At 42.9% G+C, this 27,255-nt stretch overlaps 2 long non-coding RNA genes across 5 annotated transcripts in view; one reads left to right on the top strand and one right to left on the bottom strand.

Moving 5' to 3' along the window:
- The window catches only part of LOC117086753, a 74,442-nt gene that overhangs the window by 25,503 nt on the left and 21,684 nt on the right, over nucleotides 1-27,255 (bottom strand). Inside the window, exons 3-4 of one of the 2 annotated variants that reach the window (XR_004438563.1) lie at nucleotides 24,494-24,641; nucleotides 22,932-23,737 (exon numbers count right to left, since the gene is read on the bottom strand). The exons of the other annotated variant lie outside the window; for it this stretch is intronic. This is a non-coding gene — a long non-coding RNA (uncharacterized LOC117086753). Of the gene's footprint in view, nucleotides 1-22,931; nucleotides 23,738-24,493; nucleotides 24,642-27,255 lie in introns of those variants that run through there. 2 annotated transcript variants of the gene reach the window in all.
- LOC117086752 lies at nucleotides 1,790-26,571 on the top strand. 3 transcript variants are annotated; one of them, XR_004438561.1, is made up of 5 exons: nucleotides 1,790-2,005; nucleotides 2,618-2,673; nucleotides 5,924-6,009; nucleotides 19,846-19,919; nucleotides 26,546-26,571. It is a non-coding gene; the product is annotated as an uncharacterized LOC117086752 (long non-coding RNA). The 3 variants fall into 3 exon arrangements; XR_004438559.1 differs by lacking the exons at nucleotides 19,846-19,919; nucleotides 26,546-26,571 and adding an exon at nucleotides 17,583-18,435; XR_004438560.1 differs by lacking the exons at nucleotides 19,846-19,919; nucleotides 26,546-26,571 and adding an exon at nucleotides 12,218-12,366.

Below are 27,255 nucleotides of genomic sequence, written 5' to 3'. Positions count from 1 at the left end.
CTTTGAGGCAAGGAGCCTATTTTCTATCACTTCAGGGCACTTAGCATCTAGTCAGCATTCAATATATGTTATTAATCAACTCAAGATAAGGGAGTTCATCTACAAGGCTCACTGGAACTATTAAAATATGTGACAAGGAAATACTTAGGAAGGTATAGGAGGTATGGTAAAACTGTGCCTCACAGGGTTAAACAGAGCAAAGAACAGGGCTAAAAGGGATTTTGGCGATTAACAAAATGTATGAGCTTGTTTATAAGATGTCCACTTGCTAAACCACAGGGCCAGTTAAAACCAGCCAGAACCAATATGGCTGGCTGGAGCTTGTGCAAAGGAGATTAGCTTGCTGGCTGGGTGACCTTTGACATCATAGCCTAAATTTCCAGCACATGTTTTATACCAGTCCCCAACCCCTGAATTTACACATGTGACCTGTGAAGGATAACTGTATGCCCAAGAGAATTTCCTAACTTCCCTTTCCTTTCCACCAGTCCTTAACCACCTCCTAAAGCTGCTGACCTTAAATATACTACTTGTGAGCTGAGATGAGGAGATAGATTTGAACCCATCTCCTATCTTCTTGTTTGGCTGCCCTGCAATAACCCTTTCTTTCTAAAAAATATAGCACTTCAGTGATTGGGTTTCTGCCATGCATGGTCAAACAGACCCAGCTGGGTTGTGTACCAGTGGTAGACTATTAAATGCCCTCACACGGTCCCTTCTACGCTGATACAGAACTTGGCCATGGGACTTGCTTTGGCCAATGAAACAGCAGCAAATGTGACCAAACAGAAGCTGGATAAGCACTTGCACATTGGGACTTGTCCTCTCGAAATGCTTCCTCTTGGAAGTCATCTGCCATTCTATAAAGAAGTTCCAGCTACATCACTGAATGATGAGCAACCACATAGACAATAAGAGGCTGTCAAGGATATGTAAGTCTCAGTGAACTTCTAGGTAAATGCACCTGACGAGTGACCTGAGGTATTGCACTTTGGTGCTGAAGAACTGCCAGCTGAGCCCTGCCAACCACTAACTCTTAAATAATGGGAGGAGATTGTTATCAAGTAATAGACAACTGAAACAGAAACAATGCAAAAGCAGAATATATTAAAATCTAGAAAATAATTCAATAATTACATATGAGATTCCCCCCCGCCCCGGGAATTTCTGCTTTTGTGATACTTGTAGGATAGTCCTATGCTGAAATCTGAGAATAAAAATTCAAACTAAATGTCAAGAAAATTTTAGTCATTTATTAATTCCCTCAACAGTCTTTTGTTGGCCTTCTGTTATGAGCCAGGCTCCGTGTGAATAGAGAAGACAGGGAAGGGGAGAGAGATGAGGGAGCTCATTTCACCCCAGCACAGGGTGCTAAGTGTTGTGAAGGACGGCTGGGGGGAATACAGCAGAGAGTGGGAGGAAGGGCAGAGCTGAGGGAACTTCCCAGAAAAAGGTGGCCCCAGAGGGAAAGATTTTGCTGGCTAATGACTTTTATGGAACCCTAACTTGGGATGATTTAATTCCAGGTATCTTTATGAAACTTAAGATTTAAAAAAGACAAATGGAGAGTTAGATAAGGAGAGACAAGCATTTCTTATTTATTTAAAGATTCCAAATACAACTCTTCATAAGATATGAATGATTCGTCTTGGCTCCCTTAAAGCACATCCTGGACACATGGCCAAGAAACTGCTTCCTTCAATCACCATGACAGAGTGCCTCATGTAACAATGTTCTGCACCTTCCCCTCCCTTCCCCTACCCACACCCATCCTCACACATGCTCCTCCCTGCCCGTGACACTGACAACCTAGCAATCACTAGGAGAAAAGCCTGGCATGTGTGGGAGCCACCCTCAGAGAAGCTGTCCCGAAAGAGAGGTGCTAACTAGGTGAAGACATATGACTTTCTGAGCACTATTTCTTAATACTAATGGAGGGAGATTGTGGCATGGAGCCAGGAAACAGAAAAGGCATGAAAAGAAGAACTAATTTGGAGCTGGCGGGGTGAGTGTTTTCTGGCTTATTTAAAAACGTATACACAGAATTCAAACAGGGAAGAGGAATCTGACTACCAGATGGAGATAGGATGTCAACAATGGAGTCGACAATGGCCAGGCATGAAGGGATATATTTTGACATCAGGGAAGCCATATAAAGAATACTGCTTGGTGGATCGGATGGGTTCATCTTATATTCAGTGTTTCATTTCCACTTAAATGCCTTGGAAGCAGAGGTTGAGGTTACTGACTTGGCCCCATATTAAGGAAAAATCATAACCCAGGCCTTCAGAGACCTTCCAGGCTACAAGGGAAAAAGTCAAACGTGTGGCTAATGGGCATATATAAGGATCTTCACTGAACACGGACTTTTGAATGTCTATGATGTAGCAAGCACTGTGCTGGACACCACATAAGCCAGAGTCCCTTCCCTCAGGGAACATCCCTTAAACATGGCAAACCTATGGAGGTGTGCCAGGACAAGGGTACTCAGAAGGGTGGTATGGTGTACTGGGAAGCTCACAGACCACCTTGCTTTGAGTGCCTCTCAGCCGCTCTCTTGCTCTGTGATTTTAAGGAAGTCCTTGAACCTCTCTGAGCCTGCTTTTTCCATCTGCAGATCGGTGATAATGAAACCTACCTTGCTGTTTCATGTTGAGGAATCACTGCGGGAAGGTAAGGTCAGAACAATTTGTCAGAAGGAGAAGGAAGGTCAAAGCTTTGTTGAAGAGCTTTATGCCATTGGCCAAATGGAAACATAGAGCCCTGCATGTGGTAGCTCTCAGGAGACATGGTTGCCTCATGGATAAAAATGTGAGAATTAGAAGAACAGAAAAAGCCAGCAGGGAAACTTAGAGGAAAGCGTCAGAGAGAACAAGGATGTTGTTTGCCCGGTATAATTGTGTAGAGCCTGGGATTCATTGCTAGTGACGCTCCCTGGCTTCCCCCTCAGTGTGACATCATGTGCTCTGTGATGTTTATTGCACTGCATTCCAGGGATGCTGCATGGAGTCATGTCCAGTGTCAGAAACCTTGGAAAACAGTCCTCGGTTTAATTTTAACTTTTTATATAAACAGTGACCTAATTTGAGGAAGGCTCAGTCTGGCCAGGCATCCCCGCTCCCACATTTCCTCCTCTTCACTCCCTCCTTCTGCCCTTAGTCAAACCGTCTCGCCTTCATCTCCCATATGGACTTTGCAAACAAGCAAGGGGGATGTGTGAGCTCAGCTAACTTGAAAAGAGAAGACGTGTGCCAGCGAAGCAAAACACTTCAGCCAAGTCATGCACCTCTGCAGGAGGGAGCCACCTCCTCAGCTCTCATCGTGAAATGTTATCTCACCAGGGCAGATGGAAGTACAGGCAGAGGACTCCAACGCAGCACAAACAGCCGCCTGTCCAGAAGAGAGCCCTTTCTCTTCCTCCCAGTCCCAGCTCCAGCTGTATTTTTTTTCTTTCTTTCTTGAGCAATAGGTCAGGTTCCCTCTGTATGCTTTGTGCAAATTAAGTGAGCTATGAGTGCTGCCTGGGGCTGAAGGAACTACCCTCTGGTCTATGGTTCATCCTTCCTTCACTCCAACCACCACTAAGGGAGCTGAGCCCTCCCTGTCCGAATGCACAGATGGGCAGCCCCTCTGAAAACGCAGAGGAATATGAAATGACCCTTCTCATTACCCAGGTGCAAGCAGAGGAGCTAACCATCCCACTGGGAGCCCACCCATGAGTGATGAATTCCAGTAACTGAGCCCAGTGTGGGGGGAACAAGACAGAGGCTAGGGTAGAGGAAGTCTCATGCGGACACAGTGGGTGGGAGGGAGGGATGCATCAGGGGACAAGCAGGATGTCCTGACAGATTTTAACCCAGAAGCATGAATCCAGGTCTGAGCTCAGCAAACGTTTTCTGTAAAGGGCCAGATAGTAAATAATTTGTACTCTTTGTGGGCCATCGGTCTCTGTCTACTCAACTCTGCCATTGTAAGGCAAAAACAACTACAATCAGTAAATGAACGGGCGTGTCTGTGTTCCAATAAAAGATGGTTTACAAACAGGCAGCTGCCGGATCTGGCCCACTGGCTATAGTTTTCTGACTAAAAGATCTAAAAGAACACCCTTTCCCATTGCCTCTGTCCATGTTTCCATACAGCTAACAATATCCTGGAGAGACCAGTTTGCTGCCCCATTCCCCAAATCTTTATGTGCCTCTGATTTCTACACCCTGTTACTCTGTCTGCAAAAACCCCCAAATGCTGGATCTGGCTATTCACCTGGACAGAATGGCCTCCTTCAGTGAAAGTCAGCAGGGATGGTGAATTCAGATTTCCTGATTTCGTTGATAAATTCCTCACCACTGGCAGGAATGGGAAAGACAGGCATTGAAGGTGCTGAAACCCACCTCTGTTGTCAGTTCAGGAGTGAGGTAAAAACATTCCTTGAGCAATTTGGTTTAGAATTATAGAGCCTCCTATTTTCTAATCCTTCTCTTTTTCCAGGTCCGATAATCTGAATATTGGCACTTCTACTTTATTCTCCGTATTTCTTACCTTTTCTTTTTTGTTTTCTATTACTTCATACGTTCCTCATGCTTTCTAGAAAAGCTCCTTAGTCTAATATTGCAACCCATAAGTTCCTTCAGCTATACTCCCTCTACCATTTCCCCATTCATTGCTATGTTTTGATTGGTTTTGTTTTTTTTTTTGTTTGTTTGTTTGTTTTGAGTCAGGGTCTTGCTGTGTTGCCCAGGCTAGACTCAAACTCTTGGGTTCAAGGGATCATTCTGTCTCAGACTCCCAGGTAGCTGGGATTACAGGTGTGCACCACCATGCCTGCCATTGAGATCTTTAATCAAGTGTGAGACCCAGTGAAATGGTTAAGGGCTGGACACAGAGATAGATTACTTGTGTTCAAATCCCAGCTCTGCCTGTAATTGCAGACAAGTTACTTAACCTTTCTGTGCCTTAATTCCCTCATCTGCAAAATGGGCTTCATAATAGCCTCTATCTTATTCTAGTGAGTATATAAATGAGCAATGTTCACAGAGCACTGGGGAGAGCAGCATAGTTGAATCTACATTATTTTCAGACCTAGTGCTTCCAGTTCTTTATTCCTACAATTTCTTCCCAGTATTTTATATTGATATTACCTTCCCTTATTTCTTCACTCATGTTAATTAGAATCCATTTGAATCCCAACTCTTGCAATACTTCTGCACAGTTTGTGGCCCTTTTCAGCAGGAGTACTCAGCAGGAGCAGGGTTGTGCCCAGGTGAACTTGCAGTCCCCCGGAATACCACTGAGGGGTTCCAGTGCTGCGCATCCCAGAGGGCCACAGGAGTGGCAAGGCATAAGCCCCAGGGCAGGGTGGGAGCCCAGCCACCCAAGACACTGTCCGTCACTCACCAGAAACCTCTGTGGGGGAAGTTTAACTTGAAACCCTTAGAGTGATTCAGCACGTGTAGGTGGCCGTCTCCAAGGTGGCCACCCACCAGCCTGGGGGCTAAGAGTGAAGGTTAGCGGGATCCTGAGTGCAGCTGCTCAGACGCCCTCTATTTTCATCAACTCCCCCTTCCATAAGAGTTTCTTCTGCCAGATATGAGTGCTGCCTCACCCCCACACCCTCAGACAACAGAACACCAGCACCAAGCCACTGTAGCCATTTCTGTGCTGGGGAAGTCAAGGCTTGTCCTCAGGCAACTCCTGGGTGGAGCAGATGTGGGGACACCAGAGCAGAATTTGTAAAGCTGACTTCCAGCCTCTTCTCCCAAGACGGCTTTGGGCCTCTTCCCTCAGCCCCCAGCTGTAGCCACTACGTCCACCACCCCACGCCAGACAAGCTGCTGTCACTCCAGAGATTTCTCAAGGTTTTGGGTTGTTGCAAGTGTTGCCAGTTCCTGGAATTCATCTTTCCCTCTTGCTTCTATGGTTTCTCAAGGGTTGATTTTGGCAGCAGGAGCCTGTACGCTGTGCTAATTCTCCATCTCAGGAAGAAACAGAATCATGAAGTCTAAAGAAACTGAGGTACTATCCAGCTTTCTGTTCTAGGTATCACTTGCCTATGATTGTCCAAATAAGATGTCATTTGGGCCAGGCACAGTGGCTCACACCTGTAATCCCAGCACTTTGGGAGGCCAAGGTTGGTAGATCACAAGGTCAGGAGTTTGAGACCAGCCTGGCAAACATGGTGAAGCCCCATCTCCACTAAAAATACAAAAATTAGCTGGGCATGGTGGTGGGTGCCTGTAATCACAGCTACTCAGGAGGCTGAGGCAGGAGAATCGCTTGAACCCAGGAGGCAGAGATTGCAGTGAGCCAAGATCGCACGGCTGCACTCCAGCCTGGGTGACAGAGCGAGACTCCGTCTCAAAAAAAATAAATACATAAATAAAAGATGTCCTTTGGTCTCTGCTTCAAATGCCCCACCAATAGAACACACATGCATGAAGGGATGCGCCTTCTCATTTTTTGCACTTTTTACTGAAAAGTAACATACATACAAAAAAGTATATAGGTCATAAGCTTGACAGACTTTCACAAAGAGAATACACAGAAATATTCTGCACTGAAATCTAGGAACTTTACAGGTAGGCTTGTTCATTTAATATGTCTAGCTGCTGTAACCAAGAGCTATCATAAGAGCATCCTTGTTATAGCAAAGAGTTCCATTTCTATAATTTCCACCAACTGTTTCAGTGCTACGAAGTTACACAAAATAAGTGCAATATTTTCTTTAAAAAACAAACAAACAAACAAACAAAAAAACTTTCTTAGAGCCAGATGTGGTGGCTCATTCCTGTAGTCCCAGCTACTCAGGAGAATCTTTTGAACCCAGAAGTTCAAAACCAGCCTGGGCAACAGAGCAAGACCCCATCTCTAAAGAAAAGTTTTCTTTGTTTTTTTTTTTTGTTTTTTTACTTTTAAGCACTTAAATTGACATATTTGTTTCCCCATGAGAAATCTTTTTTGTTCCCCAACTTATATAATCTTACTTCTTTCAACCAGTTTTGCTGTAACAAGATGGTACTACAATGATGAAATATGAAAATCTACAGGGTGGGAGGACTGACAGGCAAAAAGATGTTTGGAGAACAGATGTTTAGGGACAGAAAGTGACTTCTGGGATAATAACAGCTGTATGAGAAGAAAAATAGAAACAGGATGGTGTCGGCCAGCAACAGCAACCCAGTTCTTTTCTGCTGAGTCACGCTGGAGGGTTTGGTTTCTCTGAGCCTCCCAGGTGGGCAGACACCATGTTCAGAGAAAGCAAGAGATACCAGCAGAAAGAGGTCTTTCAGAGGGCCTGACACGAGGCAGTGGCAGCCCAAGAAACCAGGGCAGTACAATCAGAACTGACAGCAGGGAGATGACAGCTTATCTGAGGTGGCACTGAGCAAATGTCCTAGACACTTCCAAGATTCAGCCAACTCTCACCTGAGAGTTAACTATAGAAGCAAATGCCCTCCAAGTTCTCACTGACAGCCAAGGAGAGGGAATAAAGCATTAGGTGTTGAGGATGACTTGGATGAGAATTGCAGATTAAGATAACTGAGGAACTGATGCTTGGTGTCAAGATACAATAGAAATGCTTATGTGGACAAGATGAAGCATGAGCCTGGGGCCATGGGAAGGGACTGGGCTAAGTGGGTGTGCAAAGTGAACATATTAAACAGGAATCATTGGACATGCCTTAGGAAAATCAGGGCCTTCTCCTTCTCCTCCTCCTTCCTTTTCTTCTGTATTAGTCCATTTTCATACTGCTATGAAGAAATACCCAAGACTGGGTAATTTATAAAGAAATTCTTTATAATTATAAATTATAAAGAAATTCTTTATAATTATAAGTTATAAAGAAAATGAGGTTTAATGGACTCATAGTTCTACACGGTTGGGGAAGCCCCACAATCACAGTGGAAGGTGAAGGAGGAGCAAAGGCACGTCTTACATGGTGGCAGGCAAGAGAGTGTGTGCAGGGGAATGGCCCTTTATAAAACCATCAGATTTCATGAGACTTATTCACTGTCATGAGACCAGCATGGGAAAATCCACTCCCATTATTCAATTACATCCCGCCAAGTACCCCCATGACACGTGGGGGTTATGGGAGCTATAATTCAAGATGAGATTTGGGTGGGGACACAGCCAAACCATGTCATATTCCCTAAATACTGGGTGAATGTAATACAAGGTATGGAAAAAGAACCCCTGAACTTGCATGGTCTCAACTATGCATAATATCTGTGCATACATTTATGTAGGTATTTTATATGTTCTTTTGTATACTGTTTTCTTCTTCAATTTAATTGTTGTTCTTTGTGTGTACAGAAAATCACTGAAAATAAAAGTGGTGTGATTGGTCTATTCCATGTACAGAAACTACATGTCTTATGTCTTTGTTACTAGGAGAGGTGTTTATAGCTTCTCCTGGATGTATGCTTCTCACCTTTGGTCTTCTGGGTTGTAGTCACTTTTGCTCAGACATAATTCATCTGTTTCCTGTAGCTATGAGCTTAACTTGTTGCCTGTGGCTGTTTTCCCCTAGCATTCCATAGCCAGACCACACAATTTAAAGCATAATGGCACTGGCTGTGGAGTATCCAAAAAGACCACCAGAAGAAAAAATGTTGGTTAAGCAAAGCTAGGTTTGTATAGACTTACTGCAATAAGAGAGAGCATCAGCTTGATCTAGATACAGAATCCAGTAGCATCTCAGAAGAGAGAAGTCAGGGGAAGATTATTTAGGGTTTTAGGGCCTAGGCTGGGTGATTCTTAGGTGGGTATTGAAAGGCAGGGAACTGGTTGGGATTGGGCAGAATTTATGGCGCAATAGCTTTGGATTGGTAGGCACCACAAGGTGAGAATATAAAAGCAAGCTTTGATGAGTGACCTGTTAGTCCTGATACGTCAGCAGTTTCAGTAGCTCCATAGTCTTATTTTCCAGGAGCGGGTATTCACTGGAGCAAGTAGCTGAGTTGTTTTTGCCTGATCTCAGCATTGTTCAACAAAAAACCTATTCTTCATCCCAGAATTGTTTAGCATAGGAACAAGAAAATACGTTAGTTTCGGTTCTTATGGAATTATAAGATTTGCTTAACTACAACTTAAACATGCAGAGAAAATATGGTTTTAATATTTTTCCTATAACTGATATGCTTTTATGGGTGAGCTGGTTAGTGTGGAAATAACAGCAAAGCTGATGATGCAGTCATTTAAATAGCCCCTTTAATGGATACCTAGCCTCTTTAAGTAAAAATGCACAATCATTCCAATTTTTCACACTTCTACTTTTCTCTGCAGCTCCTCTCCCAGATAGTTTCTTGGTATATAGGGGAAGGGATGTGACTTATGTGTCTTCTTATAGAAGGAAGAATAGACAGGTCAAGGTCCAGGGCCTGGTTCCTGGAGTCTCTTGCTAGCCACTTACCCCACTGGAGTTCATAGCTCAAGTTCACAGCCAGGATAATACTTGTTCTGGTTCCTCTCACTTGGTCAGGCCTGACAGCTCTCCCTGGGTGACTTTATCTTCCCTCAGCTATAGCCATTTGTAACACACTCTGATTCCTCATTCAATTCTCCAGCCTAGACAATCTATTTCCTGCCATAGAGGCCCTCATGTTAGACCAACTGACTCTATTCTAAGCTTCTCTACTGTAGAAATAAACGAAGACCAACCAAATGAGAAAAGCAAAGGCTATTTATTCAGAGCTTTCTATAGCAAGGGAGTCTGCCACTGCCACTTTTGGCAGCAATGCAAAGGCGGGCAGAGGAGTGGAGGAGCCTTAGGGTGGAATGAAGGGAAGGCTTCAGGTGTATGCTGATTGGAGATTGCTGGCGTGGGAAGCTGGAGGCGGCTGGCTCACTAGGAGGCAGGGCATCCTATGTGATTGCTTAGGGGTGAATATTTGCCTTTCTCTGGTTGGCCCTACATTGGAAGCATGGATAAAAATTAGGGAAGCCGTCCATTATTCATAAAGTTCTGGTCATTTTTTGCAGATTATTACAGAAGTTACTATTCAGCTTCATTAATTGTTACTAGAGACAGCAATCTGGCTTCCTGCAAGTCTGACTTCAGGCAGACTGGCTTCCTAGGCTGGTTATTGTAGATAAGGGGGGTGTTATATAGATAAAGTAGGCAGATTCCTGCAGATTGTGGGTCAGAGTTCCTTTTTTTTTTTCCACACAGAGTTTTACTCTTGTTGCCCAGGCTGGAGTGCAATGGCACCACCTCTGCTCACTGCAACCTCTGCTTCCCAGGTTCAAGCAATTCTTCTGCCTCAGCCTCCCGAGTAGCTGGGATTACAGGCATGCACTACCATGCCCAGCTAATTTTGTATATTTAGTAGAAACAGGGTTTCTCGGACGGGCGCGGTGGCTCAAGCCTGTAATCCCAGCACCTTGGGAGGCCGAGACGGGTGGATCACGAGGTCAGGAGATCGAGACCATCCTGGCTAACATGGTGAAACCCCGTCTCTACTAAAAAATACAAAAAACTAGCCCAGCAAGGTGGCGGGCGCCTGTAGTCCCAGCTACTCGGGAGGCTGAGGCAGGAGAATGGCGTAAACCTGGGAGGCGGAGCTTGCAGTGAGCTGAGATCTGGCCACTGCACTCCAGTCCGGGCGACAGAGCGAGACTCCACCTCAAAAAAAAAAAAAAGAAAAAAGAAACAGGGTTTCTCCATGCTGGTCAGGCTGGTCTCAAACTCCCAACCTCAGGTGATCCGCCTGCCTCGGCCTCCCAAAGTGTTGGGATTACAGGTGTGAGCCACCGCACCCGGCCAGAGTTCTATTTTTAAGTATGGTCTGGTCGTTGTCCATTTGCATATTCAATCTCTCATTACCAGATAGCAACTGATAGAGTCTTCCAGAAGGGCAAATCTCTCCCCAGTCCCACTCCATCCCCTTGACAATGCTCCTCTGTTTTGTCTCAGTGCCTCCTTGGTGTTTGCATTAAATCCTTTTGGACAGTCCTAAATCAGCCCCCTCCCCTTCACTCTCTCTTCATTTTTCCTCTCATCATCTCCTGGAACAGGAAGAGCAGCGCTTGCCTGTCTTCCTCTGTGGTATCTCCTCTTCCCAGGGACCAGCAAGCTTCACGGCCTACCTGTTGTCTCCAAAAGAATAACTTTTCTACCCTGTAGGGGAACTTGTAGATCTGGGTAATTCTTGTTGGTGCCGAATAGGCTGTTGTATTTCTAATTTGTTCTTGAGGTCTCTCTCCAGACAGTGAATATAAACCCTAGTGCTGACTTGACAGGACTCCAAGGATTTTCCTGTAGATGTTTACAGTGTGCCTTTCTTGGGGTGCTTCTTTATCTTGGTGGACAGCCTCATGCCTAAGTGTTCAACCTGTAACCAGGTGCCCCTCTCACAGAAAATTTGTTTGTACTGGCAGATGCCCTTGTGGCTCTTATCTGGACTGTGTCCAGTTTATTCCTGCCAAGATAGCCATTCTCTAGAAGAACCATGATTTGGAAAGAAGTTAGGTTCACACGTGTTGGTCAGGTGAGACACAGAGGAGGCAACTCCACAGAACACATGGAATACCAGAAGCAGCAGTTTGTTACTTACAGATCCCAGAGAAAGGAGGGCAGCACACTTTGCAGGACCAACGGAACTGAGGCGTCATCAGGGACCTATGTGCTCACTCAGTGGGCAGAGAGCAAGGAAAAGAGAAAAACCTGTGGGTCAAAGCCTTTATTTGGGTCCAGGGCATTACCTAAGCAGGTTTCCCTGGGGGAGTTCTAATTGGTGAGTTTAGAGCAAGCAGACTGAATTCCACGGAGTTGTGCTGAGGCTGAGAAGTAGTCACTGGTGCACATCCGTGCAGTCCACATGGGGTGTGGAGGTCAGTGAGGCAAGTCAAGTAGGCTGTGTCTAACTGTTCCCTAGGGAGGTGTTTGCCAGGGGAAAGGAGTTGTATAGGGCAGATGTCTGGATTAACCAGCTTGAGGAACTGGGAGGAGGCAGAAAACTGGAAACTGTGCCGAAGAAGATAAAACCCTGCTTCTGTATGACAAAGCCCAATTTATATTCAAAATGGATGCAAAGATAACATAAAATGATAAGAATTCAGTACATAGGCCAAAAGAGGAGATAAAGCAATTCAGATGGGTCTCAGAAAAAAAAAAAAGAAAGAAAGAAAAGTCTTCTTTCAAGGCTATTATCTTGCTTGAAATCCTGTTTTAAATATCAAATGCTGAATATCACTCTTTTTTCCCCTTTGCACACCATAGAACACACCGACAGACCTCTGGGCTGATGACCTTGGAACCAATTAGAAATAAAGATCTATACTTGTAAAATTGAAAAAGAAAATTACATTAATATTTTTTCAAAATATGGCTCCCATCACAGAAGGTATTCTTCACTATGCTTACATAGAATTCTTTTGTCCTGCTTGCTTCAACTGGCTTTCTTTGGGGGAACAGAGGTTAATAGGGAGAAATGAAGCTATTTCTTGTGCCCTGTTTAGAAATGATCTCTTCCTCTTCATTTTAACTGCTGGAGAATAAAGTCTCTTTTATCCTCTCAGTACAGGGCTTCATCTTCTCAGAAGGTTCTCCATTGGCTTTTCTATTTCCTCCCCATAATTTGAGCTCCCTACCCCCACGTGTTTGAATCTTAATGGAAAATAGATCTGCAACCCGTCACTTTTAAGAATCTTCTTCATAGGGCTCCCCAGCTACCTTCCCCTTTACTGCAAACCCTTTAAAGTTTGCGTGCATGCACATGCATGTGCACACATGTGCGTGTAATAATAGGCCCTCTATCCCTTCCTTGTCTTGATTACTCTTACAGACTACATGTACTAATAATTTTATATTTGACTTTGACTGTTATTTCATTCCCTCTAGTTCTAAACCATTATTCTACATTTTTCAGAGGCTTATTATGACTCACTGGGCAGTCAAAGAAACCTAATGAGTCCAAGATGATTGCACATGGTGGTGCTCCACAAATAGATATTAAACAGCTCATGAAATCTATAAATGTCCTTACTATACTGAGTGCATTATAAAGCTATGAATCAATAATCTAGGCAAATTTTTTTTAATGTTCTCTAAAAATCTAGCTCTCCAGACTTTTTTCTCCCAGACACAAAAACTGTATGCATATAGGAAAAAGAAAGCCAAAGAAAATGAAGGAGGAGGAAGAGGAGAAGAAGAGAGGGAGAACAAAGGAGAAATGGAGAAGAATACAAAGAGAGATAAGAAATTTTTTAAATGGCATAAGCCCTTTCTCACAGCTTTTTGACAGTTGCCCACGTAAGGAATAAATGACAAAAGGCAGGAAGTAGGCACTCAAAAAGGATGTATTGAATGAGCAAAGATGTTTTATAACCATATTTTGGACTGAGTTTATACATTGGTTTTCATAGTAACCTCTATTCAGTGTTTACTGTGTGCCTGGAACTGTGCATGTATTCACTCAGTAATTTTTAAATGTGAGGAAGGAACTGATATGATCCCCACTTGCCGGGTCATAATAGCAGAGGCCACTGAAGGGCAATATGCAGGCTGAATGTTGAAAAAAAGCCAGTGATCAGGGCAAGTTCCTGAGGGTACTGGAAAAAAACGAATGAAGAGTTAATTGAGCTTAGTTCTTGATATAGCTTGAATCTGTGTCCCCATCAAATCTCATGTTGAATTCTAACCCTCAGTGTTGGAGGTGGAGCCTGGTGGGAGGTGACTGGATCAAGGGGGTGTAGTTCTCATGGATAGGTCACACCATCCCCTCAGTGCTGTTTTCGTGATAGTGGGTGAGTGAGTTAGCATGAGATTGGGTTGTTTAAAAGTGTGTAGCACCTCTTCCCTCTTTCTCTCTTTCTCCTGCTCTGGCCATGTAAAGTGTTGGCTCCCCTTTTGCCTTCTACCATGATTGTAAGTTTCCTAAGGCCTCCCCAAAAGCAGATGCCACCATGCTTTCTGTACAGCCTGTGGAACTGTGAGCCAGTTAAACCTCTTTTCTTTATAAATTACCCAATTTCAGGTATTTCTTTATAGCAACGTGAGAACAGACTAATACAGTTCCCCCTTTAGGATCCCGTCTGTTTATGAATGATCCCAACATCTATTAACTGGTCCAACTCAAACATCTGGGCATCATTTCAGACTTACTACCGGACCCAATTCCTCACCAAATTCCTCAATAGCTCTCACATATACTTCCTGCTGCCCCACCACCACTACCAAATTTCATATTGTGACTGATTCTTGCACTGATCATTGAAGATACATGCCAAACAATCTCCCTGCTTCCAGTCCTGCTTTGTCCCACACTACATACCAGAGGAATATTTTGAAATTACAATCAAGTTATGTTACTTTTCTGCTTAAAAATCTTTCAGTAATTTCCCATTGTCTTCAGGATAGAGCTCAAACTCATTCACAGAACATACAGAGTCCTTCATGATCTCTCCCTCACCTCCCCTCCAGCCTCATCGCTTACCATCCTCCCACCTACCAGTCCTTCCCTGCAGTCACCTTGATCATTTGCACCTTCCCCAGGACACTTTCAAGTCTCTGAGCCTCCATATCGCTCTGAAATTATTTCTCCCTTCTCATTATTTCTTTCAAGACATTGTGTCTTTTCAAGACATCTTTTAAGACTTAGCTCTGTTTTCCTCTGGGACACTTTCCCCATTCTCCTGCCCCTTCTTTCCTTTTAACTAACTGCTCCTTCACTACCTCCAATATACACACATCTCAAAAGTGGTTTTCATGCCTACATCTTCCAGGGTCCCAACAGAAAACAGATGACACCCTCTGATCAAGCTAAATATGAGGAAAGTTTATTTACAAGGAACTAATTATAAAGTGGTGGGTGTAGTTAAGTGAAACTATAGGAACTGGTATAGAAACTCTGGATTAGCAGCAGCAGTGGAGCTCTCATTATCTGTAGGTCATAAGAGAGAAGGTAAGGGAGACAGTAGGTGAGTTTGGGATGAGCAGTGATACTTGATGGAGTCATCCTTCCAGGGAGAGAAAGAAATACTCCAGAGCTGCCTCTCCTCCCTCCCCAAGTCTCCTAAAGTGCTGCCTGTCAGTTGAAGCCAACAAGAAACCAGATGGCCCAGGAGTCTTGTTGATGTGGTCCATGTAGACCAATCTCCCAGAGAAGAGCAAAGGTGGTGTAAGGGAGGACAGATTTTTCCTCTACCCTCTTAGGTTCTGCAGCTGGGCCTGAGAATTAAACTGACAAAAGACAGATTAAAGGAGAAAAGCATATACATTTTATTTGATGTTAATATTTTTGCATGGCATAGGAGCCTTCATAGAAAAAAGAAATGAAGGGGCCCGAGAGGGTATATACCATTTCAACAAAGAATGATCAACTGTGGAGATGTGACAAGAAAAAAGCAGAAGGAGTTTGGACCAAGGCAGCAAATTGTGGGAAAGTGACTAGGAAATATTGGAGAAACTAGTGGAAGATAAAGGTTGTTTTAGTAGGTTTGTTTGTACAGATTCATCTTGACATTCACTCTCTGTTTTCAGTAATAGGAATGTTCTCTTCTTCCTGGTACAGGGAAGGGAAGACACTTTTTTTGTAGGAAATCTGTGTCAGCTTTCAGGTAGAAAGGGAGAGATCAGAGAGCCTTTCTTACGTCTGCTATTCATTCAGCTCAAAATAATCAATATGTTTTTTTTTTTTTTTTTTTTTTTTTTTGGAGACGGAGTCTCGCTCTGTCGCCCAGGCTGGAGTGCAGTGGCCGGATCTCAGCTCACTGCAAGCTCCGCCTCCTGGGTTTACGCCATTCTCCTGTCTCAGCCTCCTGAGTAGCTGGGACTACAGGCGCCTGCCACCTCGCCCGGCTAGTTTTTTGTATTTTTTAGTAGAGACAGGGTTTCACCGTGTTAGCCAGGATGATCTTGATCTCCTGACCTTGTGATCTGCCAGTCTCAGCCTCCCAAAGTGCTGGGATTACAGGCTTGAGCCACCGCGCCCGGCCCAATAATCAATATGTTAAAGTTGCATATTTTAGAGTAGCATATTCTGATTCCTATCAGTGGAGAAAGATCGAGTAAACCTGGAGGTGCCCAGTGCCCTTTTTCTGTGTCCCACAGCTTCCCGTGCACACCTCTCCAAACCCATGCCTCCTGCTAAATTTTAACTGCTCCACTCCTTAGCTAGTCTCTCAGCCATGTTGAAAGGCAGTTGGGCCTGAGTACCACAGTGACTAGCACATAACTAATGGTAACTGAACTCAATATATATTCTCTAAAATTAAATAACAAAATTTTGAATGTATACATGCCAGAATTATTGGAGACTTTAGGAAATGTTTAGTTCACTCTTCTTATTTCAAAGATGGAAAAACTAAAACCAAGAGGTGAATAGCCTTGTTCAAGAGCTAAAATTAATACACAGCATTAATGGTATGGTATACACAGTATTAAAGGAATGGTATACACAGTATTAATTTTCAGGACCAGATTTTAGTTTTTCTAATTCCCAACCTTCTTCTACTACTTAATTTTAACTGTAATCTCAGGTTATTCCTTGGAAGCAAAATTCACACGACTTTTCCATTAAACTAAGAGTCTTATGTTTTGGCAACAAGAAAGAGACAGTGAGAGGGGTTGGATCTGCCTGCTTTGAGTCCTTTGCCGAAAACAATCTCTGAGCTCTCTGGATAAGCAACACTTGCAAACCTAGCAAAGTGCCACAAGTTGGAGTCATGAAATGAAGCGCGAGGCTCGGGAATAACGCCTTTACACAAACTACCTCTGGTGGTGGGTGGTGAGAGTGGTTTTGTTTTAACATCCTATTAGCACATTATCTTTCGTTTCCAAAGCCTTTATTGGTTCCAAGCCTACAGGTGGTGATGTGGGGTGGGAGGGAGTTTGAGTAAGATGTTCCTTAGTTGGGAGGCAAAGCTGTTGGTGCCTCCTCGTTTGATGAGTCAGCCATCAGCTGCTGCTGCTACTGCTGCTGCTGCTGCTGCTGCTGCTGCTGCTGCTACCACTGCTGCTGTTTTGTTTTGTTTTTTTTTCCCTTGGGAAATGCAACCATTGCTTCTGAAATGATTGCATGCCAAGTGCAAAAGATGGAAGCATTGATCATACTGGATTGGAATCACCAGTTTATTTATCTGCCCTCACTAAACTGTGTGCTCTTGGAGAGCATAGATTATGCCCTTTGTCTAGGTAACTCCAGATCCTGGCCAAGTGTCTAATGCTTTTTTTGGTGACACCACAAAAAAATGGGGAAAAAAAATGCTAGGTGGACTTGAGAACATGGACTCAGTGATCAGGGATGCAATTCTAAGGCCTAGCACTCTGATGACCATTCTTATGTCTTCTCACTTCTCTAGCAGAGGGTGGTTCTAGTACCATCATGCAGCTGTTGCAATGATCCAAGAAGATTGTGTGATTGAAATTTCATGTGATACAAACTGTAAAATTTGGGTATAGCTTAAATTTCCCAGAAGCTATTGGCTAACCCCATGACTTTGTGCAAGTTAAACCATCTATGAACCTCAGTATCCACAGCAGTAAAATAAGAAGGTTAGAAACTATGATGTACATGGTCCTTCTCTGCTCTGAAATTCTCCTAAATTTCTTTGCTGTCAAACACCCTAACTCTCTTCTTTGACAGGGTAGAAGACAGTCCGTGAAGCTGCCACTAAAAAGGATAAAAGGAACTATGTGGGTTTATGATCACAACCAATTTGGCTACTGCCAAAAGAAAACAGCACTGAATATTTTAGTTTCTCAGAAGACGTGCAATGTTTGAAAATCATCTTCCTTCTTGCATTAAAAAAAAAAAAAAAGAAAAAGAAGAAGAAAAGTGGGAGAGCCATCACATTCTGTGCATAACTTTTCTACTTATAGACAAAATTTTCAATTCATTTTTTTCCTTTCTGGAGGTGTGAGGGAAAATTCCCATAGCTGTAGGAGTGTGGAAGTCAGGGGACTATAGGAGAATGTAAGTGTGATCGTGGGACTACACTTAATTCATTAAAATGTGTGGTTTATAAAAACCACTTTGCCAAAAATGAGCTTTGTGGGAAGGAGAAGGCAGCAGGGATATGGATGCGTGGGGGAAAGGGAGGAGTAAGAAGTGCCAAGAGAGAAGGAAGTCTTATTTGTTGCTAAATGTTGAATCCCACATAAGAATATGTCATGAGCCAATTTAGGGAAATTAAAATGCAACTTGGGGGAGTGCAAATCTATTAGGCACAGATATTACGTGTTGACATTATTATCATCCTATTTTTATATAAATTGTGAACATTCTCCAGTGACTTTAAAAAGTTTGGGGAAACTTTTTTTTTAGTTATCCTCCTTTCACATTTTCTCTCTTTTCCTAGGTGAAATGGCAGTAGTATAACAACATTGTGCTTTTATTCCTTTCCTGTCAATACTGTGAATTGTTTCAGAAACAAACTGCATTATTTAGGTTAACATTGGCTGCTGTAACAAATAAACCTCAAACTTTTGTGACTTAACACAACAGAATTTTATTTCTCATTCACCGAACAGTCTGGTGCAAGTATTCCTGGTGGGCACACCACTTTCCTCAATGAGATAACTCAAGGATTGAGGCTCTGCTATGGCTTGAATGTGTCCCATCCAAAATTCGAGTGTTGCCAATGTGATAGTATTCAAAGGTAGGGCCTTTAAGAGGTGATTAGGCCATAAGGTCTCTACTCTCATGAATCAGATTAGGTGTCCTTATAATAGGTCTTGATAGAGGAAGTTTATCCCTTTTTGCCCTTCTGCTATCTACCATGTGAGGATACATCTCTTCTTCCCCCCAGGGGTTGCAGCATTGAAGGCACCATCCTGGAAGCAAAGACTAGACCCTCACCAAGCAGTTAACACACTGGTGCATTGATCTTGGACTTTCCAGCCTCCAGAACTGTGAAAAATAAATTTCTGCTCTCAATTAATTACCCAGTCCCAGGTATTCTGTTATAGCAGCACAAAGCTTAGGCAGGCTCCTTACATATTGTGGCTCCACTGTCTCCTGCGAGCTGGGAGTTAGGTTCTAGCCATATAAAGAGAAAAAAAAGATGGAGAAGGCACACATGCTTCTTAATGGTCGTGGTTCAGAAGTAACAAACACCAATTTTATATATTCTACTGACCCAACCCAGATGCAGGGGTGTGCTGGGAATGGAGTCTCTGATTGGGCAGCAGGGATCAGGGATCAAAGATCAGGAAAGATTCCAGGGTGAATATTTTACTAGGTGAGGAGGATCATGAATTCTGACAAACAGTTTTTGCTGCTCCACCCACTCCTCATCATCACTGTTAAACACAAAGAGAAATGGCATCACTTTTTGTCCATTGATTGTAACTCTTTCTTTAAAGACTTTTAAGGCAGAATCCTAATTCATCCTTCTATGAAACTTCCATGATTCAAAGGGAAGTCCCTGCATGGGCACTGCCAGCTTCTGCCTCTATGCTTTTTCCTGAACTTTCTCCACCTCTGGAACGTACTTCAGGTAAGACACCTGTGCCTGATCCTTGTGATCTCTTCTTGGATCTGTTATTCCTCTGCTTGTTCACCTCAGGGGATCCCCTCTCTCAGAGACATTTTTTCTGTCAAAGAATTACTAAGCATTCACAAACTAGTGGGGAGATAGCTTTTCTTTAAGAAATCTCTTGGCAGGCAGACCCCCCAAATCATACCCAGGATATCCCTATGTCAAAACTCACCAGGAACCAAAGGGTTCCTTTTCCTTATTTATAAGTCAATGTTAGAGCCAACTCTATTTTTAGAGGTGTAAAAACTGAGATCTAAGGAGGTTAAGTAGAGCTTTGCCTGAAATTTCACAACTAGTTTGTGAAGAACCAAGCTTAGGATCCAGGAGTCCTGACATTCCACTAACACTCTTTCCATTCTGTCATAGAGTCTTAAGAGCACAAGGCCACATGAGCCAATACCAGTACACATTCTCAACTCATGGAAGAGACAGACACTTAAGTGAGTATGTGTATATACATGTGCTGTGTGTGATTATTTTTTCCTGCCAGGCTTGTCATTTCCCTTTACCACCCAACAATTATTATTTCTTAGAACATGTAATATTGTTTTAGGTCTCCACAATATTTCCGCTACGGCATGGCATTTGCTGTGTGTATTAGTCTGTTCTCACATTGCTATAAAGAACTACCTCAGACTGGGTAATTTACAAAGAAAAGAGATTTAATTCGCTCCGGATTCTGCAGCCTGCACGGAAGCATGGCTGGGGAGGCCTCAGGAAACTGACAATCATCAATGGAAGATGAATAAGAAGGAGGCGCATCTTACATGGCCAGAGAAGGAGGAAGAGAAAGAAGGAGGAAGTGCTACACCCTCCTAAACAACTAGATCACCCTAGAACTCACTGTCATGAGAATAGCAAGGGGAAAATTTGTCCCCAGGATCCAATCACCTCCCACCAGGCCCCTCTTCCAACACTGAGAATTGCAATCTGCCATGCGATTTGGATGGGGACACAGAGCTAAACCATATCAGTAGGTGACTAGTTAGTCATTTTTTTCTTTTACACAGAAGCTAGTGTTGACATAAATTATCATAGCATCAAAGATACCTAGAGATAAACCAATTAAAAATATGCACAGGATATCAAAGTCAGGTCTAAATATTATTGAAAGAAATTGAAGAAGACCTAAATAAATTAAAAAATACATCACTTTTATGAACTGGAAGGATCTCATCTCTGTAAATAAGTCAAACCTCTCCAAATTGATCTACAGAATCAATATAATGCCAGTCTAAATCCCAGGAAGGTGTTTTGAGGAAATTGACAGGCTAATTCGAAAACTAATATAGATATGTCAAGTCTTAACAGTAACAGAGACAATCTTGAAGAAAAATGAAGTGGGAGGATATCATGACTCACTTTTAAAAGTGCACCAAGTAAAACAGAGTGGCATTGGTCATGGGATAGAAAAATGGATCAATAAAAAGAATTGAAAATCTGGAAACAGATCCATGCATATATGTATACTTGATTTGATTTATGACATAGGCAATCATGGGGAAAGGATAATCCCTTAATAAATGACACTGGTTCAATTACATATTCATATGGAAAAAATCTTGATCCCTACCGCACACTATACACAAATATCAATTCCAAATGTGAAAAGCAAAACAATAAATCTTCTAGAGGGTTTGGCAAACTTTTTCTGTAAAGAGTCAGAGAATAAACATTCTGGGCTTTGTGTGCCATAAGGTCTGTTGTAGCACAAAAGTAGTCATGGGTGATGTGTAAATGAATGAGCATGACTGTATCCCAATAAAACTTTATTTACAAAAACAGTTGGCAGAATGGATTTGGATCACAGTCCATAGTTTGCCAACCCCTGTTCTAGAAGTTAACATGGGAGAATATCTTTACGATCTTGGAAGAAGATTTTTAAATAGTCACAAAATATCCTAATCACAAAGGCAAAGATACATTGTGGTCCTTTAATTTTAAGACGTTCTGTTCACCCAAAAATACCACTAAAGTACTGAAGAGGCAATCGATATAGTGGGGGAAATTATTTGCAACACATATAATGCATGTCTAGAATATATAAAAACTACAAATCAATAAGGAAGACAAATAACCCAATGCCATGTTCAGACACTTCACTAAAGGTAGCCAATTGCCAATTAACATTTTCAAAGGTACTCAACTTTATCAGTCTTCAGGAAAATAAAAATTAAAACCACAATGACATGCCACTACACACCTACTGGAACGATTATAATTTAAAAGACTGACAATACCAAATGTTAGCAAGGATTTTGAACATACACACCGTTGATGGAAGCGTAAACTGGCACATTTCCACTTTGGAAAACTCTTTGGCAAGTTTCCTCTAATGCTGAGTACTATATGCATACTTTCTGACTCAGCAATTCCACTTGCAGATATGTACTCCCACAGAAATATACACAAAAGACATGTATAAGAACGTGCGTGGCAGCATTATTCATAATAACCTCAAATTTTAAACAACCTAAATAACCATGAAATGGACAGTTAAATGGGTAAATAACTCAAAGTATATTTATAGAATGGAAAACTATTCAGCAATAAAAATACATGAACTCCTTTTACATGCAAATCTACTGAAACTTTCAAATGTAACAGTAAGTGAAAGTAGCCAGAACTGAAAGAATACAGAATGTATGATTCTAATTATATGTGGCTCAAATACAAATATAAGTAAAACTAACCCATGGCATTATAAGTCAGAACAGTGGTAACCTTTGGAGAGAAGGAAGAGCATGATAAATTGGAATATTCACTGGGTTTCTTAGGAGTTGATAATGCTCTATTCTTTAACCTGAGTGGCACTGTCACAGGTACATTCATTTTATGATAGCTCATTGGACTATATACTTATGATCTATGTAATTCTCTGTATATATGCAATACTTCATTTAAAGGTTTTAGAAATCTATTGGAGAAAAAGAAAAAAAAAAAAAAAACACTGCCTCCTGTTCCAACTACATGTTTCAATCACCAGAGCAGGTCAGACACAATAGCTGTACAGATGCTTAGGTAGCACTGAAACACTACTAGACAAAGAAACATGGCTTACAAGTGTTCACACGGTCTCCTTACACTGGCTCAAAGACCCAGCTGGCTCTAATACATTAAACTTAAAAGGTCACCAAGCCTGGTGACCACCTCACAGAAGAAATAGATTCTGGATACACCCAGAGAAGTTCATCTCAGAACTATCAGGTCAGGAAAATGAGGTTGTGAAATCAGAACTGTAAAGCAATTCTGTTCTCTAGCAACTGCCTTACGTTGGTCTCTTTCCTGCTCCTATTCTCTGTTAAGTCTTGTAAAAGTGGTTTTACTCACAGGACAAGTGGTTCTCTATACTAGGCAGCTTAGATTTAGGTTTCCCTAAAGATGGGTTGAATTGATTGCATATATTTGGAGCTCTATTGCTTTTTAATACCCAATAGCAAAGAATTCTATTCCTGAATCCTAGAACTTCAATCTTCATGAGACAGCGAAAGGGCATTTTGACCCTCTCAATCAAAGTCGAAGAATATTTATTCCATCTCCTTCATATTTTCCTCTTCTCGTCCTTGAAATCTCAATTAAAACTTCCTAAATTCATTTCCTCTAAGTATACCACAGTAGCCAGAACCCTTATTGGCATTGAGAACTTTCCTTGGCACAGGTATAATTGCTCCTCTGTCAGTGTCTGGTGGAAGCTAACCTGAGTGGCGTGTTTTCATAAGCTTTGGTGGTTGAGAGGATGCCACCAGGATGGCAAGAAGGGGATGTGTCAAGCACCTCACCTTGAAAGGAGCACAGGCCTTGAAGTCAGACAGACTGAAGCTCCAACACAGTGCCCAGCACTCACTAGATGCTCGACCTTAAACAAATTATTTAATGTAGTTTAGAATCAGTTCCTATATTATAAAATAAATAAAATAGTGTTTATCTGGTAGAATGGCATAAAGTAAGAAGAGGAGGAGGAAGAGGAGGATGAGGAAGAGGAGGAAGGAAGAAGACCATAAATAGAACTGCTGTGTGCCTAGCATTGTTCTGTGTGCTATATATATGTTGACTTATTTCTGTGTAAGTGTCACAGCAATCCTAGAACATAGGCTCTGTTCATATCACCAGTTTATAAATGAGGAGCCCAGGCATAGAGAAGTGAAGGAACTTGCCTGAGGTCAGATGGCTACAAAGTGGTGGAGGGAGGACATTGATCCAAGCAGTCTGGCCACAGGGTCCACGTTCTTATGCACAACACCCAACTGGTTTCTTGCCCCTAGAGTAGAGGCAATCAAGCATGGATCACTCACTTCAAGTAATGCTTCTTTCATCCCCTTTCTCACAAAGCTCAATGGCATATCTAATTTTTAGGTTTAGGAAGAGAGAAGTTAAGAAGATCCTTGTATGTTTCTCTCATTTAATAGCACCCCCTATATCTTACTTTCACCTCCTCAGTGAACGACTTAGAGAATAGGGCTGCTTGGGTAAGTTCTTTACTCAATATGCACACGATGAGCACCTATGGCACGCCAAGCACTATCGTAGGTAATAAAGGAGCCAAGGGGCCACGCCAGTTTCTTCTCTACTCTTCCTCTCTCACTGGAATCATACGTCCACATGAAATGCTGTGGCCTCAGGACTAAAGAATAAAGTCTAGGCCAATGACAGGCCAATACTCATACAGCCCTAGCTTGTCCATCAGCTGCCAGAGAGGCCTGCATGAATCCAGAACTAAATCCAATCCGGAGTTATGTGGAGAGAGCCTACTCCAGCCTGGATTTGCTCCTGAAACAGCAAGTACATTGTTCCTAACTCCAGGCCACGCTTGCCAGTGGCAGCTCATGACCCTCCAGAAATTACTTTGCCTTTATAGAGCAGGCTGTAATTTTAACTCCCACTCCCCCGCCACCAACTTTATTTTTTCATCAAAAATTAATTTAAACACCAATGAAAGCTCAGAATCCATTCACTCTGATTGGCAAGAAAGGAAAGAGAAAAGAAAAGCAAAAACACATTTTGTTGTTTGCCATACCTGAACTGGCAGAGTCTTCAAGAGTTGTACTGAGGTTGGAATTTAACACTCCCTCCTCCAACACAAACACTCCTGTGGTGGGGGGAGGCAGGGGGATGTGCTCACTAGGCCGCCCTCAGATCTGTGCGTTGACGGTGAAAACAAGGCCCTAAAATGCATGTCCAGGAAAACTTGAATAAGTCATGACCTACACAAGGTAAACCTTGCTACCGACTGCTTCTCCTTTCCTCTCCCCGCTTCCATCTTTTTCCTTCCCACAGAGCTTCTCCTTTCCTTCGCAAAGCTTGGGAAGCACCCTCTGTAGAAACTAAACTGTACATGAAAATCCAGGTCCCAGTCCACCATTCCAAGGCCATCAGTACCTTCAACAGGGGAAGCTAAGACTAAGAAATGGGACTTGGAGAGCTTTCCTGAGACCTCCTTTCCCGTCGTATCTGCCTTCCTACAAGCCCTTGTTTGAGAAGTGTGTATTGAGATGGAATAACCTGTAGGACTTCTGGGTATTTCTCTCTAGGCTTCTGGCCCAAGCTTGTATCTTTGGAATGTTCCCAGAGTTGGCCCAAGAGCCATGGTGATCATAGCAAGTCCAGGCTCTAGTGATGTGGGCACTGTGAAAAGTTTCCTGGGGAGTGTGTCATGTTGAATCAAATGTGTATGCTTCCCCTAAACTAGATGTTCTTGAAGTTTATGTAAATAGAAGGCAGGAGAAGCTTGAGTAACTGCAGTTCTCTCCATTTGAATCATTGGTTTTACTCTTTGCACTGTGTCCAATGCAGCCCACTCTGCAGAGCAATAGGAGCCAATCCCAAGGCTCCAAGGGTCAAGCGGAAGGAGAGAGCTGACAGCTCCCAGTAAAGGAAAAAGCAGGGTTACTGTCCAGCTTTCTGGAGTTGCAGGATTAGTTTTCTGCTGGACTCCCCAAGTGGCAATCTACAGGCCTCTTTCCAGAATTACCAGACTCTGAGGAGACAATAAGAAAGAAATTAAAACAGTTTTTGAAAAGTTTTCCAAAGTTGGTGAATGCTATATAAAGCCCCAGTTGACTTCGATATTTGCTCGGCTACAGGAAGAGGGAACACGATGTGATTTGTGGGTGTGTTGGTTGCAAGTTTTGGCCAAGGCCTAGGTTGTTCCAAATTAAGACTGAGGAAGCAGAATTTCCCTTAGGGCCTTGGTACTGACTTTGAGCTGGAATCTTCTAGAAGACCCCATAGAGTGGAAAAACAGTTGCCTATTATGCTTGTGTAACAGGATTATAGATTATTTCACTCTGAGAATCTTTATGAAATGACCTAGGAAGCCTGAACCTCAAAATGTTGAGAAATCTTCGAAGCTGAGGGGATGCTGGGTTGATTCTAGGTGTTGGAACTAATATTTCCACTTGGGTCTTGTGTTGTCTGAGGTTGGACTCCCCAGAAGCAGACCCTGAGTGATTCATTTAAGGAATATCGCCAGGAAAAACTGGTGAGAAGTGGGCCCCAGAAGTAAAGGAGGATGCCGGGACAAGATGCAACACTGAGCAAAGCCTCAGGAAAGGAAATGCTGAGATGTGACTTATCGTCTCTCCAGATCTTCCTGTGTACTGTCACTGCTGTCCTGGCCAGGGACCAAGGAAGCTGGAGTATTTACACCTCCATTCACCAGTTAAAGACTGTCATTTCTAGAAGGAAGTCAATCTTCATTATTGCACTATCAAAATAGTTTCTGGACCGACGGCAGCTCTCTGATAAAGAGATACAGCTGCTGCTTGAGCACAGCTGGACCTGGGTACATGAAAATAATAAAGGGCTTGTAAGGGGAATGGTCCAAACACTAAGTGAGTCAGCTATATATTGTCTGGACTTGCTATGGACTGAACTGTGTCCCCACTAAATTCATACGTTAAAGTCTTAACCCCTCAATATGACTATATTTGGAGATAGGCCTTTAGGAGGTAATTAAGGTTAAGTGGGATCACAAGGGTGGACCCCAATCCAATTGGACTGGTAGCCTCGTAAAGACAGGAGGAGACACCAGGGATGTCTCCCCCTGTCTCTTTTCATGCACACTCAGAGGAAAGGCCATGTGAGGACACAGCCAGAAGCCAGCTGTCTGCAAATCAGGAAGAGAGCCCTCACCAGGAATGAAATTGCCACCTTGATCTTGGACTTCTCGCCTCTAAGAGTGTGAGAGAATAAAATTCTGTTGTTTAAGACACCCTGTGTGTGGTATTTTGCTATGGCAGCTCTGGCAAGTCATTGCTTTGGGTCAGTCATATACAGAGTGGGTACATTTATCTGTAAGAGAAACTCCACTGATGCAATCCATGGTACACAAGTACCAAAGGCTGTGAGCGGTCACCATTGATTTGTCAATGCTGTGGGCCCTGCCATTGGTCCCAGAGTTAGTGTCAGCCAGTGGTCCTTTGGGGTCTTCCCCTCACCTCATCTTAAAGTTTTTGGTTCACATTCCCTCTGCTTTGCTTGACTGCATGGAGGTGGGACAGATGCTGCATTTGCAGGAGGGCACCAGTGCGCTTTTCTGTTTTCTCCCCTACTTCCCAGTCATTCCATCTGAAAAGAATGCATAAAACCAGATTCTGAAGAACCAGCATGTCTTTTTAAACTTCTTGGCCACCTGTCAGTGGGTGGAGATCCCACAACAAAGCAGGAACTATCTAGATTATAGATGTCCAGTCAACCTGCTCACATGGCCCCAAGGTGAGGTTTGAGCTCACAGTTGCTAGCCACTGAGCACCCAGGCCATGCTGAGCACAGCACCAC

The sequence above is a fragment of the Trachypithecus francoisi genome, unplaced genomic scaffold (assembly GCF_009764315.1).
Source record: "Trachypithecus francoisi isolate TF-2019V2 unplaced genomic scaffold, Tfra_2.0 Lachesis_group10, whole genome shotgun sequence".
In the NCBI taxonomy this organism is placed as follows: domain Eukaryota; kingdom Metazoa; phylum Chordata; class Mammalia; order Primates; family Cercopithecidae; genus Trachypithecus; species Trachypithecus francoisi.
This window is presented reverse-complemented; position numbering and strand designations above follow the sequence as displayed.